At 41.1% G+C, this 16,691-nt stretch overlaps 1 long non-coding RNA gene across 1 annotated transcript; it reads left to right on the top strand.

Annotated features, from left to right (window-relative positions):
• Nucleotides 1–2,484: 2,484 nt before the first annotated feature.
• On the top strand, nucleotides 2,485–4,757 carry LOC139622457 (uncharacterized). Its single transcript, XR_011691279.1, has 3 exons — nucleotides 2,485–2,573; nucleotides 3,158–3,754; nucleotides 4,066–4,757. It is a non-coding gene; the product is annotated as an uncharacterized lncRNA (long non-coding RNA).
• The last annotated feature ends 11,934 nt before the right edge of the window (nucleotides 4,758–16,691 follow it).

Here is a 16,691-nt window from a genome sequence, read left to right as displayed (position 1 = left end):
ATCTGCAGGAGAGCCTTTGGCAAAGTGTCATTTCAGTGAAACACTCATTTCTAGGTGAACAAATACATACATCGCTCAAGCCTCTCCACCATTATCTAAGAAGGAACAAGCGCAATGCACTGGAGTTGACACCAGTGGTACTCGCCTCCATTCTGTTAGATAATAAGTGCAGTCATTTAGTGTATAGTATTTTATTTAGAAAGTTGCACTGAAGAATTCCTTTCAATTCTGCCACCTGTACAAACCTTGACTGGATAATAAGCTGCACTCTGACTGGACGACACAACTTCTCCCCCTGCTTCATGGCAGCTCAGAGAATCTACCCTCTGTTTGTTCACTGGCGGTATGTATACTTCACCAGCAGCAACTATTCAACACTGCTTTTGAGTGCGGTGGCAACAATGTGTGGAGTGCAACTGCAAGGCTCCTGCAAAACAGAGAGGAGAAAAAAAATGTAAAATAAATAGAAATAAATAGAGATGTAGATGTTTGCATTGGGAGGGATAGCAGCATATGCACACCCACGTAAGTGATAAAAAAAAACAACCCTCGACCTTCGTCAAGGTGGTAGTAATGCTTGAATAGAGCTGAATCCGAACTCTCTTTGTGTCTTTAAAGGCTGTATTAGCACTGAGTAATTCCACTCTTGAGTAAAACCATTTCAAAAAGCTTATGTGTTTATACCAGAGCTGTATTATAGTGGTATGATGTCTTGGTTTACTTTTCTTTTTAAATGACAGAAAATGTGAGAGATTTGAGGACTTGGGCTTGGTCAGTCACACTACAGCCAAAGATGGTAGGTCAGAAAGTCTTGTCCAAACCATGAATGCACAAAACCATGAAAGGATTTCAAGGACAGGAGCACATACACTCTGAGGCTGAAAAAGAAGCTACCAGCTGAAATCATAACCAATGCAGAGAGCTTTCTACTATAAATGTTTTCTCCATGACCAAAATCTTTTTTAAATGCTTAATTTTTGCACAATAGCTGATATTAGTGTTGTGTAGATGGTGTGGTGTTGTGGCCACAAGTGACAATTACAGGGTTATAGCAAAAATCTCAGGGCTAGCTTTTTTTTTTTTAAAGCACCAATTACATTTCTACTTTGTTTAGCCTTTCTGGTGGCTTGTTAGCAAGTGAAACCAGATAAAAACAAAAACTTTTTAATTGGGTAAACTTTCTATATTAGAATTAATATAAAATTTTTGTGTGATGTTTGTTGGGTATTGTGCACAAGATTTGTTGAACTGTCAATTTTGTAGCTGTCTTGATACCATTGATGTGTTCATTACAACATATATATATAACAGAGGTCACTAATGCGGTTCTACCTGGATCGGGGCTTAAAACCTATAAATCAGTAGTTCCCGACCTTTTGCAACTTAAGGCCCACTTGAGAATCCCAAAAGTGATGGCGGCCCACATCGAACCCCTCAACAATATGGAGGCCAAATAATGCCTTCTCAGAGCCCTTTTTATTTTATTGATGGGGTGAGGGTGGGGTCACTTGTTGATTCACCATCTCTATCTTAACTCTCCTTTTAATTTTAACTGTTGCTAACCAGCTCTATATTATTATCCAGTCTTTGCCCTGGACATAATCAGATCTGAGTAAGCAAACAGGTAGACGATGTGGCCCAGCAGTGGGCCGGCTGGTGACAGCATGAAAGCTCCTATCATTGGCTTATCACAGTGATAGGGAAAGAATGAGGGACTTTTGAAATACTTTTTATGTTTTTAAAGATAATTTTCCTTTTGAACGATTTAAAAACATTGTATCTTGTATATTATATATAAATAATTATGTATTTTGACCAAAGTTGTACTATTTGGCAAATGATTTGTCAGCACACTTGCAGCACCTCCGTAGCCCTGGCCCACATGTTGGGAACCACTGCTGGACCACACTTAAATAGTCACCGTGAACTCTCTTATAAAGTGAAGGGCTTATAGCTGAAATACGTTCATTGATTTTAAATAATAAGAATATTTAAGTAAGAGCGCTGGCATTGCCTTTGTCTTCTTTACTCAGCTACGACAATGCACCTGATAGTGTTCAGGATTTCTTCACTGGTTTAAATGATTGAGAATTATTAGATTTTGATGGTGCGTTCTATTTTAACCAGCACCGGTGACGTGACACTACTCAGCCAATCATTGGATCTCGAGTCAGTCAGTGAAACACACACATACACACACACAGTAAGAGACTGGGTGGGAGAAATAAGTGGGGAAAGTGGGATGGAGCCTTGAAATGCCTGAACTATAACAGCTGTGACAACATAATGTAACAGCAGCACAAGTAGAAATAAGTGAAAAAGTCAGGAAACTGGCCCAGTAATGTTAGTTACCCCACAATATCTGGCTGAAGTTTCCTACTGTTCGCTAACATTAGCCACCTTAGGCTAGCAAGAAAGTCTGCAGTTTATAGCTGACAGATTGTGTGTGTTTCCTTCATTACAACTTGTATTTTCATTGTCTTTCAGCTCCATGTGGAACATATGCGTAAACCTACACAGCTACCGACCTGGATGCACACTCTACACACCATCAATATTCAAGAAGCTGCCAGGTGAATCTATACATTAGGTGAAGCACTGCAGTGAAGAGTGGAAATGTTCCTGAATCCACCAAATGCCAAAATGCCCTCCCATCCTCCAAATGAGAAAGGCTCTTATTTGACTGTAAAATACTTCCTGGATTAAAGGTGGCTCACAGTCTAACTCTAAACATTAATCGAATAGAGGGCTTTCAAATCTGGCATTTTACTGTGGGAAAAGACAAACTACTTTGCTGTCATGTGAATGAATAGGAGAGGCATTTAGTGACAAAGAGGTGGCCTTTTCCCTCTGCTGTGTAATTCAAACGTGGGTGGGGGGGGTAGCTTTATCAAACTCTCTGAATGGCTAAATGCAGTAGTTGAACACTCTGAAAGTGCTCATCATCGTGGGAAGAAGGGAGGAAGGGAGGAGGCAAGGAACCAGAAAACAAGGGGGAAAAAATCAGGGATGAGATTGCTGGTGGAATAAATATGGGCAAAGAAGGAGAAATGTAGGATTCACGTGATTAAGTTAAATTCTAGGATATTGAAAGGACAAAAAAAAGGGGGAGAATTCTTTTCTTTTCTTGTTTGTCACCCCTCTGTCTGTCTGACAGATGTTTCTGCGGTTGTCAACATCCCCTCCTCTTCTTTGGCTGATGGGGTGAAAGAGATCCGCTGCTCCCTGGGACAGAAGAGACCTCATTTTTATATGTGAATGGCTCTGAACACTGCTGAATGACACACTACAAAGGTTGGATGTGCCGCTGCCCTTTCTCTCTTAAATGGTACGTTGGCATTTAGCTTCACACATGTCAGCGGAACACACACCTCTCAAGTATTTGCACCCAAAATGTGTGGAAGTGTGTGTGTGAGTGTGTGTGCACCCACATCAACACAGAGGATTTATTTTTATCAGTTCCCAGAAACAGGAAATAAAGAAGAGTAAGTGTGTGTGTGTGTGTGTGTGAGGGAGAGAGAGGGGGGGGATAAGACAGAGGAGCAAGAGAGCAGATTCGCATCCACATTATATTTCACAAAAAGACAATTTACATTTTGAGTCCATATTATGTTAATTTTGAGTGGCCTCTCCAGATAATTCTATTACACAGATAGCTCTCCCATGTCGTCCAGGGCAGAAACATCATTTCGCCCAGGAACACACACCAGCTGACGAGCACCGCGACATGACGGAAAACAAGGGCTAAAGACAGGTGGGTGTGTACCTCAGTTGTTTGTGCCTGTGTGTGTGTGTGTGTGTGTGTGTGTATGTGTGTGTGTGTGTGTGTGTGTGTGTGTGTGTGTGTCTGAAAAAAAGGATGTGTGTTGACGGAGGCCTTCAAAGAGCAACTATCTATTTAAACGACTTGTGGAACAGTTTATCAGTTTTTCTTTCAATACAGGATGTGCTGCCAGTGAGTGCTGTACACAGTATTATGGCTCTTAAGAAACCATATCACTGCTGCAATCCTGCAAGCAACCAAACCGCTGTAATTCCCTGTCATTGTCCCACAATCCTCCACAGGCTCAGCACTGCTGGCTGGGAGGATGAAGCCTTGGACGGCAGAGTTGAGCAGATTCTTGTGGGACTCACGAGCAAAGAAGAATCCAACTTTGTGGTGCTAGTGAACTGCATTGCGTTATGTTGACTGGTGTTCTTGTTATTTTGTCCATCCCTGTTCAAGACAATAAGGTTAGGTTTAACAACAACTGCACCTGTGACATAGACCTGTTTGATTGACACAATACAGTTTAACAGCACCTCAAACTACATCCTCTAAAATCATCATATAGATGAAACAACCAACCAGTCCTCCAACCTGAACAACCACACTGGTTGTTTTTTTCAACCCTCTGATACGAACCATAGGAGTGTCTCCTGAAATAGCAGCCCTATGATCGCAAGCATACCTGGACCTTCGTTGTCATGGTTACAATAATAAACACATGGACTGTACCTACAGTGACATACCTGCCTTCTTTGCCATGGTTACTCTAATAAAAAGCACTAAAGCCACTTGGTTAGCTTTAGGAAAACATGGTGATTTAGGTTAAAATAAGTACTTCCTCACAATTAGACAATTTTTGTTGTCATGATTACAATTATAACAATGAACAGTCAGAAACAACATAAACTGCTACTGTCACATGGGAATCGAACACCTCTCTCCTGTGTCATATTATTGTGTTTTGTTGACCCATCCATCCACCCCAACCTCCTCCTGACGCAGACTTTGTCGCTCTATAAACTACGTCATCGCACTTTTCCCTTTGCTCCTGTCATCATTACTACACCCACTAGATGTCTCCTAGCAACAAAACCTAACTATGGGTCATAATAACCTGCTGACAGACAACCTATGGGCTTATGTTTTCCAGGACAGTCTTGAATCAGCAGTTTCAACAAAAACTGAACATTATAACCTTCATGAAGGAGGATTAATTGCATGACTGTTGTCCTATATGGTATTAGTTTGAGCGTGTACTTAATAAACTGACAACTGAGTGTATTTGCATACACTGTCTTATCAATTTCAATAACATCCTTTTTAATTGAGTTCTTCATCACCACCATCACAGGTTTTCAGAAGGCGCTATCCTAGTCATAGAAACATACCATGCCACTGCTAACTAATGGTAACAGTGATGGCAGTTATTAGTTACTTTATATAAGACCAACTGTTGTGACATTCATCCACCATTCAGGATTTGGCCTAATGATCCTCAGGTCTGTTCGGATTGCACCAGCTGTCCAGATTTGGACTTAATTTTTTTTTTTTAACTGATTTATCAATAAGTTCTCCAACCTGACTATATAGGCCCTTTGTTCCAACACTATGATACAACCCATAGGAGTGTCCCTAGAGCAGCAAGTGTACTGGACCTTCATCACCATGGTTACTATTATAAAGGGTCTTGGCTAAGTTAGGTTTAAGCACAAAAACTACTTGGTTAGCTGCACTGTCCCACTGCTGTTACATGAACAAATTCTGTGGGGGAAACTTTTCCATTCATTTGTACAGAAACAATCCATCTTCTTTGCTACAGCTTCTATATGATTTTCTTTTCATCATTCTCATCCACCCCTGCTCTTTTTATAACCCTAGAATACATTTTCTCTAAAATATACTTTCAACTGTCATCCACTCTGACAATTTCGTTGTATCTGGTTGAAAAGAAAGCCCAAGCCCTTGGTGCTTCTCTGTGGCATGTCAGAGGCCACTTTCTCTAGCTCCTCCATCTCTCTGAGCAAGTAGGGATCATTAATGAAGTGGCCTTCTCATGGATATTGACTAGCCTGTCAGCAGGCCTGCCACACTCACTAATAGGAGCTATTGGTCTTGGCTTAAGACCTGACAAAGAGGAGGCTGGAAAAGGGAGAAAATGAGTTAGCATGTTCTTTCACCTCAAGGTGGATTTCGGCTTTAGCCTCCAGCCAGCACAGTTTGAGTCTGGCTTCAAGAAACTTGGGTACCATCAAGGTTTCTCCCTGTAAGTCCAGAAAACTTCCTACTCTAGAAGAGACTTTTTAGTGAGAGGTAAAATGCTGTATGATAACACCACGAGTGCTTGGGCAGTACAAGCAAAGCCACAGCAAGCCAAGGAGAGCTCATTAAAATAGATGTGATGGTAAATTGGCACTCTTCAGAGCCTGAGGGTACTCCAGGACTTTTTGTGAATTTATGTAATACTATGTGACATATTTGTATGAATAAATTCCCATGTATCACCGGTTGATATAACAGTGGTTAACTGTCATCAGTGCCATTCAGTCCAGTTCTGGTACTGGACTGAACTGAACTGAACATGTGCAGTTCTAAACCCTACTATGAAATGTGTAGTACAGATAGGAAGAGATTTTTGGGTTTGAATAAGAAAACCTAGTGAGCTTGGACATGGACAGTAATAACCACTGTTAGAAATAAATTAATTTCTTCAGTGCAAGTGCAGTATGTGTACTTGTGTATAGTTTCTAACATCTTACATCACCTCTGTATCAAGACGTTATATTTTTAGGACATTTTCACACCTGAAAGTCTGGACAGGATTCGACCCAAGGTTCATGTCTTTGTTGGATTATATACATTTACATACTTCTATACTAGACCACAAATAAACTACTGTTACCATTTCAAATGACATCAAATGACAAGATATTTTAAACCTTATTTATTTAATTATTCAAAGAAACGTTCACCTTGACTCCAACTTGATGTAGCAGGATAACATGTTAGTTATTCTTGTGTTAGATGACCCATGGATCACGGTTAAGTTTAGTCTTAAATGACAAAGAAGGCTTGTTAAGAGGGAGTGTGATCTGTAAGGAAAAACCCTAATTTAGTCTCTTTGCCCTGAGCTTTGAATAACACTAATGACAGTGTTATAAAGTGTTTTACTTATTGGAGCTATCATCATCTTATGGGAGAAGCCTTTTGGTTTCTGACACTGGCAACATTTAAATCATGCCAGATACAGTTGATCTTACACGTCTCAGCGTAATGAAAGAGTCGTATCCAACCACTATCATTTCCTACATAATTTATGATGACTCGAAATTTGTAGGTGCAATGTTTTAGATAAGTGCATCTTTTTTCTTTTCTTTCCTGTCATCAACACTTCAGAGTGGAATCAAATAGTTCTGCACAAAAGGTCTTTAAAAGAGTAAAGTATGTGGTATGAAACTAGTACCTGCTCTCCATTTGCTTGTATCTCACTTTAGTGTATTCAAGGTGGTTTGAACAAGTCAGTAATATCTTTTTTCAGTGTGGTAAAGTGGAAATTAAAATATATTTTATTTATATATTCTATGTTGTTTAATGCACATCTGAGTCAAAGAAATGAATTCCTGTCAACATATTTGCATCTTTAAATTAGATTTTATTAAAGCTGCATCAGGCAGTGTGTTTATATGAACAGCAGAACAAATGACCCGACTCTGCAGGTGCGTCTCAGCTTCGCTGTTTTAATTCAGTCTCACTGCTCTCATTGGCGGCGTCTCCAGCTGCAGCAATGCAGAGGTTTACAGCCAAAAAGCTCTGATCAACCCGCTGTTCACTGCCTTCCCAGGACCAAGCAGCACACCATTGCAGTTAGCAACTAAATAGTAAACATAATGGAGATTTAGCCGCTGAAAAGCCAAATATTTTCCTCAGTCTGGACTGATGGAAACCAAAGTGGAGCTAAAAGGAGGGTAACTGCTGGAGTTGCATTGTTGTGTGACCAGAAACATGACTCCAGATCAAGCAGCAATCTCTGGAGCTGAAAAATGAACCATCAGCTAAAAGCTGCAGTTCCTCTAATGACCACTAGAGTCTGACTCTAACAGTGAGTCAGTCCCCACAGACTCCCATGTTAAACTGTCCAACTTTACAGCAGAAATAAACATGTTTACAGCCTGGTACAAAAAAGCAATTCTGGTCTCTAAGGCTAATTTCCTCCTTCAAGACAACTGAATGGGGAGGGGGGTGAATTTTTATATAACTCACCTATTAAATTTTATTCAGGCTTAAATTTATGCATAATTGAAGGCGTGGATGCTCTAAGTAACTGGGACGTCAATGTAAGCATCCCACAAACCAGCATGCACAAAGGCACGGCTCCACGCAGGCCCCAACTCTTTGTCCATTTTTGGATTAGCCAGGAGTTAGGTGGAGTCAGGCACTGCCAAGATGGCGACAGTGGAGCAGCTCCAGATATAAATTCCTTTACAGTGTATGTTAAATGGCTAAAAGCAAACCAGAGCTGTACCCATTTCTAAGTAATTGTATCTTTTGTTGGTTGTTTTTGTTTGACTATTTGTCTGCTTGTGGTGTTATTGTTGTATCTTCTTAGACTGTACATCTGTATATTTTCACTAATTGTATGATATTATCAATTGTGTTGTCTCTTCTTAGACTATACATCACAGTCAATTAATTTCAATATCGTATTTTACTCTACTTGTATATCTGTAGTGTATTGTAGTTTTACGATAGTGAAAATTGACTGTTTTGGTAGAACTGTAGTCCAACTAGGGCCAGGAGTCAAGAATCAGCAATAGCTACAAACTCTTTATGCTTCAAAACTGCTTCAAAACCGCTCTTCAGAAACCTGTGGGTGATGTCACAGAGGCCTTGTCCATCTTTATTTACAGTCTGTCCCTCAGATAAATGCTAATCTCATTCTGTGTCTACCAGATGTGTAAATAGGCAATTATTTTATTATTATTTTATTATTATAATTATTATTTGCTACACATACATGGGTGGTAGGGTTTTGTTTACAGCTTATTGCGTTGTGAATCAGTTTTTCAACCACTGGAGTGTTGGATGTTAGCTATGATGCTAGCTCTGCCCAGTTGCATTTTACTACTGTTTCTCGTCTTGTCTATGTTCTTCAAGGAATTTGCCTTCATAAGCTTCAGGAAAACGTACAATTTTTGCTCAAGTTGAAACATTTTCATCACCTCTGTCTGTCTTTAACGTTGCCTCAGTTTGCGATGAACGAAAGAAGTGGGTCTTTAATTTATGTGTGATTCCCACATACAGGCAGAAACTAAAACTGTGTAAACCTGTCGTGAAGACATCGAAGCAGTGGAGCAGTGAAGCCATAGAGGATCTGCGGGCATGTTTGGACTGCACTAACTGGGAAGTGTTCAGGACTGCTTCCAACAGTCTGGATGAGTTCACAGAGGCTGTGACGTCATACATCAGCTTCTGTGAGGACTGCTGTATCCCATCACGCACCAGGGTGAGTTATAACAATGACAAACCCTGGTTCACAGCTAAGCTCAGTCAGCTCAGGAGGCAAAAGGAGGAAGCTTTCAGGAGTGGGGACAGGGACAGGTTTAAAGAGCCCAAGTACAGGTTTAGCAAGGCGGTGAGAGAAGCTAAACGACTGTACTCTGAGAAACTTCAGCTCCAGTTCTCAGCCAACGACTCTGCTTCTGTCTGGAAAGGGCTCAGACAGATCACTAACTACAAACCTAAACCCCCCCACTCCATTAACGACTTCCGCCTGGCCAATGATCTGAATGAGTTCTACTGCCGCTTTGAAAGACAGTGGGACAAGCCTGACACTAACCTCCACATCAGAGCCACATCAGAACCCCCCTCCTCCTCCCCTACCAAAGGAACGTCTCTCTCTATCCTGGAGAGAGATGTCAACAGGCTTTTTAAGAAGCAGAACCCCCGCAAAGCAGCCGGTCCTGACTCTGTCTCTCCATCATCCCTGAAGCACTGTGCTGATCAGCTGTCTCCGGTGTTCACGGACATCTTCAACACCTCACTGGAGACCTGCCACGTGCCAGCCTGCTTCAAATCCTCCACCATCATCCCTGTCCCCAAAAAACCAAGGCCCACAGGACTAAATGACTACAGACCCATTGCCCTGACCTCTGTGGTCATGAAATCATTTGAGCGCCTTGTCCTGTCCCACCTCAAATCCATCACTGACCCACTCCTGGACCCCCTGCAGTTCACCTTCAGAGCCAACAGGTCTGTAGATGACGCCGTCAACATGGCTCTCCACTTCATCCTCCAGCACCTGGACTCCTCAGGGACCTATGCCAGGATCCTGTTTGTGGACTTCAGCTCTGCCTTCAACACCATCATCCCGGCTCTGCTGCAGGACAAGCTCTCCCAGCTGAGCGTGCCTGACTCCACCTGTAGGTGGATCACCGACTTCCTGTCTGACAGGAGGCAGCACGTGAAGCTAGGAAAGCATGTGTCTGACTCCCAGACCATCAGCACTGGATCCCCGCAAGGCTGCGTTCTTTCTCCTCTGCTCTTCTCCCTGTACACCAACACCTGCACCTCCAGCCATCAGTCTGTCAAGCTCCTGAAGTTTGCAGACGACACCACTCTCATTGGACTCATCTCTGATGGCGATGAGTCTGCCTACAGGTGGGAGACTGAGCGTCTGGTGACCTGGTGCAGGCAGAACAACCTAGAGCTAAACGCTCTGAAGACAGTGGAAATGATAGTGGACTTCAGGAAGAGCCCAGCCCCACCCACCCCCATCACCCTGTGCGACTCCCCCGTGGCTACCGTAGAGCATTTCCGCTTCGTGGGAACCACAATCACAGAGGATCTCAAATGGGAGCTGAACATCAGCTCCCTCATCAAAAAAGCTCAGCAGAGGATGTATTTCCTGAGGCAGTTGAAGAAGTTCAACCTGCCAAGGACTATGATGGTGAACTTCTACACCTCCATCATTGAGTCCATACTCACCTCCTCCATCACCATCTGGTACGCTGCTGCCACGGAGAGGGACAATAACAGACTGCAGCGTATCATCCACTCTGCGGAGAAGGTGATTGGCTGCAATCTACCATCCCTCCAGGACCTGTACGCCTCAAGGACTCTGAGGCGTGCAAGGAAGATTGTAGTTGAGTCCTCCCACCCTGGACACAAACTTTTTGTGACACTCCCCTCTGGCAGGAGGCTGCGGTCCTTCAGGACCAAAACCTCTCGCCACAAAAAAAGCTTCTTCCCATCTGCTATTAGCCTCATCAACAAGGCTAGAGAGCCCCACTGTTGCTGATCCCCCTGATCCTCAATTGCACCAATCACCAGAAAAAATTCCTTGTATGTGAAAACATACTTGGCAATAAAACTGATTCTGATTCTGATAGATTTGCATTTGACCCTGAATGCAGCTGAAATACAGCAGCGAGACATCAGTAGTCATACAGAGCCTGATATAATATGAGCAGACAAGAACTCAGGGACAAAACCAGCCAAAATAAATAAACAGACTTCTAGGAAGAGCAAATCCTGTCAGGAAGTAAGGATAGTGCTGCAAAGGTTAGTGTGCTGGCCTTTCTACAGTAGATCACTGGGTGTCTGCTGATGGGAGGGTCCTTGAGTGGTGGAGGGCTGCGTTTGTGTGTGTGTGTGTGAGGGGAAAGGAAAGGCTGATGAACTTCACTTTCTATTAGCGGCCGACAGTGGCTTGCCAGCTCGGTCGCCAATCAATAGGCTGAAGGACAAGGGTGTCAGAAAAATGAAAGACCCTTCACTTTCTGGCTGGCTAAGAGAGGGGAGAGGAGGAGCAAAGGGGGAAGACAAAGATGGAAGGAACTGAGAGTGTGAGGGAATGAGAAAGATGTGGAGCGAAAGAAAGAGTGAGAATAATTCAACATAAAGTAAATGGAGAGTGTGTGTGTGTGTGTATGGATACGTTACAGCACCAGAGCATGTGCATGAATGGCTTCAATAGGAAGCATCAGTGTCAGCAGGGTGAGGAGGTTATCAGCCGAGGCAGACTGTCCTCCTCCTTGAACTTCAACTCTTTGTTTGATCTCTCACAGCTACAGGATCCCAAGAGGTCCACGGCTCGAGTGTGCAGAGCCCCAGCAGGTCCCACACCACCACCTCTCCTATCACCAATCAGATTATCCTGGACAATCAAAAGCATCCAAGGCTCCAGAGCACTTGGAGCATAACATTGTATTTTCCTGTTTCTTTGAGATGTGTACATGGATGGAGGATGATACAATAAGGCCTGTTTACAGCCATGCTGGACATGAACAGAGACTGTCTACAGCCTTTGACTAAAGCAGATCCAAGCTGATACTCCTCCACATATATGTTATGCAAAATAACCACAGGATACATATTGTATTGTATTGAAATATTGTAGGAAATCACCAAAATAAAGTTGTGATGCAGGTTATATTTATGCTAAGCTCTTCTGCTGTCATCAACATAGGAACTGCTTCACAAATTTTACTGATTTTAATATTCATGAAAATATGTAAAAATAAATAGTTATTATGGATATGCAGATGCATTATATTAGTGAAAAAATCAAAGTATATCAAAGTTAAATATAGTTTGGATTGAATATGGGATCGGCAGGTACATTAAAGCTGTGCTACCAGCTATTTTTTCATTTTTATTTTATTTTTTATTTTTTGGCTACTTGGCGTGCAGTTCAGCAAGCTGCAAACCCAGCATTTAATTATTATCACCTATTAACCAGTTGCACCAGTTCACAAACATGCAATCCATTTTAAACTCTGAAAGAAAATATCTGGCTCTTTAGCCGCTAAATGGTCCGCTACGCTCACCAGCTAGCTGCTAGCACTTTCTCTCTGATGTTTGGTTCTGGGCAGGACTTGTTCTGCTGTTTCCAGGTTGATGAGGGCAGTGAGAGTTTCCTGAACCAGTAAATTCGAGGGACGTGAAAACAATGAGCTGAAAAATGCTACAACATTCAACAAAGCTGAGGGAAACTGTAAAGTCACTACAAGCAGCTTCTCTCACATTAAACAAAGCTGTTTATCAGTTGTTCATATAAAAATCCTGACTAGTGCAGCTTTAAAGACAAAACATTATCAGCACATCTTCCACTTTCCAGACTCCTCTGGTCCATAAGCTTTTTTGTGGCCAGGCCTGATGGGTAATCAATTCCTACTTGTTTGTTTCAGATTAGTTAAGACAGTACAACACTGGTTGATCATGCCAACGACCAATGGGGGAAAATACAGAGTCAAGATTATACAACCATGCCAGTTACATATAACAATGCTACTGCACAAAGATAATTCATGGGTGAGGGCCTCAGCTCTACTGTGCCTGCCCCATGAGGAATGAACCTGATATAAAATGGTCAAAAAAACAGCAGCATCCATGAATTTCTCTATAAAGGTTTGTAGCTATAGATGCTTCATCAGTGCTGCTGTAAATGTAAAGATATATACACTAATATGTACCTGCAATATCTACCATTTAGTCAGTCTACAATTAATATAATCAAGGTGCACTTCACATATTTACACATGACTGAGTTGTTGTATAGTATCTTCTTTGGCCTTTCAGGGTGACCTTGATTTAGACGTGAGGTTATAATATTTGATATAATTGATATTTAAAACAATTTACTTGAAAGAAAGATGAGAGCAATTAGCAGGCAGAAAAAGGTTTAATGAAAGATCCTATTGAGCAATAAGGGAATTCAGGATCTGGCATTCCTGAAGCTTTTCAAGAGAACCAAGTCAGGGAGCCTGACCATTCTTTGTCTCCAACGTTACAGGAATTAAGTACTAAATTGTTGGAGTACAAAACAGTATACTTTTGAGGTAACAAATGGCTTTGTGACACTTAAAGCTGTCAGTATTCTTCTCAGTCCATACAGGAATATGTAGTTAATTGTTATCAGTAAGTCTGAAAATCACCATCCCTGGAGATACATGATTTCCAATGGACAGCGATAATTTGTCATTTTATTTACAGCAAACCATGATTATTTACTGCTTCACATAAAGAAGTTAAATTATCTGTTCACATGTAAAAGGTACTTTTTCTTTAGTCTTGTAAAGTAAATCCTGACATCAATGATTTGCCTGCGATACCCTCGACATGAGCGCACATGGAGGATGTGAATGTAACACAACAGTCTTTCTGCCGGGCCTGTCCTCCTGACTAAAAGCCTTTTTGACATGAATTAGCATGTCGTCCTTAAAAGGTAGACAGGTCCAATTTTCCCCTGAAAGGTCTGTCTGTAATAGGTACTCCTTCACAAATTCCAGCCTCCTCTAACCTTGAATAAAGCCATATATACTTTTTTTCCCCCTTTCTCTATAACCCCCTCTCCTCTTCTGTCTCTATCCCTACTCTTTCTCTCCTCCCTGTGTAAAAAAAAAAAACATAAAAGAGAAAAAAAAAACAAAAAAACAACAACAACAACAAAAAAAACAACAACTTGTCATATCAAGGTTTGTATTAAAAAATACAACAACAAAGATTTCATTTCCATAATGCGTTCTAATGGATGGGCGATGTGTTTCAGCAGGTGAGACCAGAGGGCAAAAGCCTCCCAGACAAACACAACAATAAACCTGACAAGCACCATTATGCCATAGATATTACCGGCTGTTAGGGAATGGAAATGATGATAATTAGCTAATTCAGCTATAATCTCATTTGTTTGGCCTCACCTTTTACTAATACGACTTTGACCCTGACGCCTGAGTGTTCCAAACGGCATGAATAAGAGTGCCGGCATGCTAATTTAGCAGGTATATATATATATATATATATATATCGCCCGTCATATTGTTGTTGGAATACATGTAGTATTGTGTGTTACAGTATGATCCTTAAAGCAATTTGTTTGTTAATCAGGAGGGAGATTTTGAGGAGTTTTATGGTGATTATAATAGTAGCTTTACATTACATCCTCACTGCACATATAGACATACATACTATACAAATAAAACAAGCAAAGCACACAAACATGCTTACATTCAAACATTGTCATCTTTCGATTCATCAGCTATATGCGCAGGAGAACTCATGAAAATAGACAAAACACAGGCAAACCTGAGAATATCTTCATCAGTTTGATGACACGTACACTGCAAAGACACACAACAGCAGCAAATCAACATACCCGCTGCAAAGACACACACAACACAACCAGATAGATAATGTGCTGCAAATAAACACAACATAACCTAATAGATGAGAGAATTTGCAAACCACAAACACACACTTAAACAAATGCAATTCCAATTGCTTTACATAACATCGTTTAGAAGAGCATATAAAACAATAAAGTCATATGAAATCATTTAAAGGAACAGAGCATAGAAAACAAATTTAAAAAACAATAACTTCAGTGCATTTTAGAGTCAGAGTGCAGTTATTACCAACAGTTGAAAGCAGAAGTAAACCTATGTTTTTAAAAGTAGCCAGAGTTTCGGCAGCCTTAAGATCTTCCACAAGTTTATTCCAGCTCTTTGTAGCATAGTAGGTGAATGCTGCTTCACTGTGTTTTATTTGAATCTGAGGCAAAAGTTAGCAGACTGGTCCCCGATGATCCAAGATGTGTAGAGGGTTCATAGTGCGGAAGCAAGTCTCATATGTATTTTGACCCTGAACCACTAAGTGATTTATAGACAAGTAACAATGTTTTGAACTCAGTTCTATGACACACTGGTAGCCAATGCAGAGACTTGAGAACTGGTGTAATATGTTCATCTTTACCTCTAGCCACTTGTTCTGTTTTTGGGAAGGCATGAAGTCTAAACTACTGAGGATGAAAGTGTGTGTAGTTTAGATCTTGTTTGGACCTGTATCTTATAACTTTTGATATATTTTTTAAGATGATAATAAACCAATTTTGTAATAGACTTCAAGTAGAAGTTAAATGTGAGTCAATATTAACACCAGGGTTTCTGACTTATAGGTTTCAAAGAGAGGGACTGAAGATATGAACTTTCAGCCTTCCTGCAGAGAGTCTGTGGGAGCATAGTCAATCAATGAGGGAGTTGTGTTAAGTCGAGTGTCATCTGCATAGATGTAAGCGATTCTGTTCTTTTGCATAACTGGGACAAGTGGGAGCATATATTGGTTGAATAAGAGAGGTCCCAGAATTGCACCTTTAGGTACCCAACTTGTCACACTAGTTTGCTCATATGCATAATTTCCTGTTTATCTGTTTTACACTTGAAGTAATCTAAGACCGTGTCAGAGATTCCAACCCAGTTAGTGTGAATGGCCAACAGTGTCAGAAGCAGCACTTTGATTTGGTAACCACTGAAATTTTGCTGAAATCATTATGTTAATAAGAGCTGTTTTGGTGCAGCGATGGGCTTGAAAGTTGTTAAGTTCTTGATAGATTTTTCAACAACTTTACTTATAGTCAAGTTACTTTTGTGTGGATGCAATAGTGACACACTTTGGTTTAATGTGAAACAACTGATAGTTTGTCTAACGTGTTGAATGTTATCTATAAAAGATGCAAACTCACTGCATCTATCAGTGTAGAGGCGTTCAGGGCTATTTGTCCAGGAGCCTGTCAAGAGTGGCAAATAACTTGTGTGCATTATTAACGTTTTCAATGATGATGCCAGAGAAGAAAAACCTTCCAGCACTTTTTAATTCCAGATTGTAGGGATGAAGTCTCTCTTTACAGATGTCATGATGAATGTGAGTCCTTACAGATGCAGCATTTCTTTCTTACTACAAACATACACACTTGTGTGTCAGCTTTGTGTCCTCAACAATGTGGTTCATTGTGCACACACTAACAAATGCAATTTTAGCTCTACCATAAAGTATATAAATGTATATACTGTACACAAACACGCTTGCATGCAAACACAAAGCAGCAAAAACAGGGACCTCCTTGCAGTTGCCTCCACACTGTAATCTGCTGTTG

The sequence above is a fragment of the Trachinotus anak genome, unplaced genomic scaffold (assembly GCF_046630095.1).
Source record: "Trachinotus anak isolate AG129_WGS33_773 ecotype Australia unplaced genomic scaffold, CSIRO_AGI_Tana_v1 ptg000007l, whole genome shotgun sequence".
In the NCBI taxonomy this organism is placed as follows: domain Eukaryota; kingdom Metazoa; phylum Chordata; class Actinopteri; order Carangiformes; family Carangidae; genus Trachinotus; species Trachinotus anak.
The sequence above is the reverse complement of the archived record's forward strand: the minus strand, read 5'-3'. Positions and strand labels throughout refer to the sequence as shown.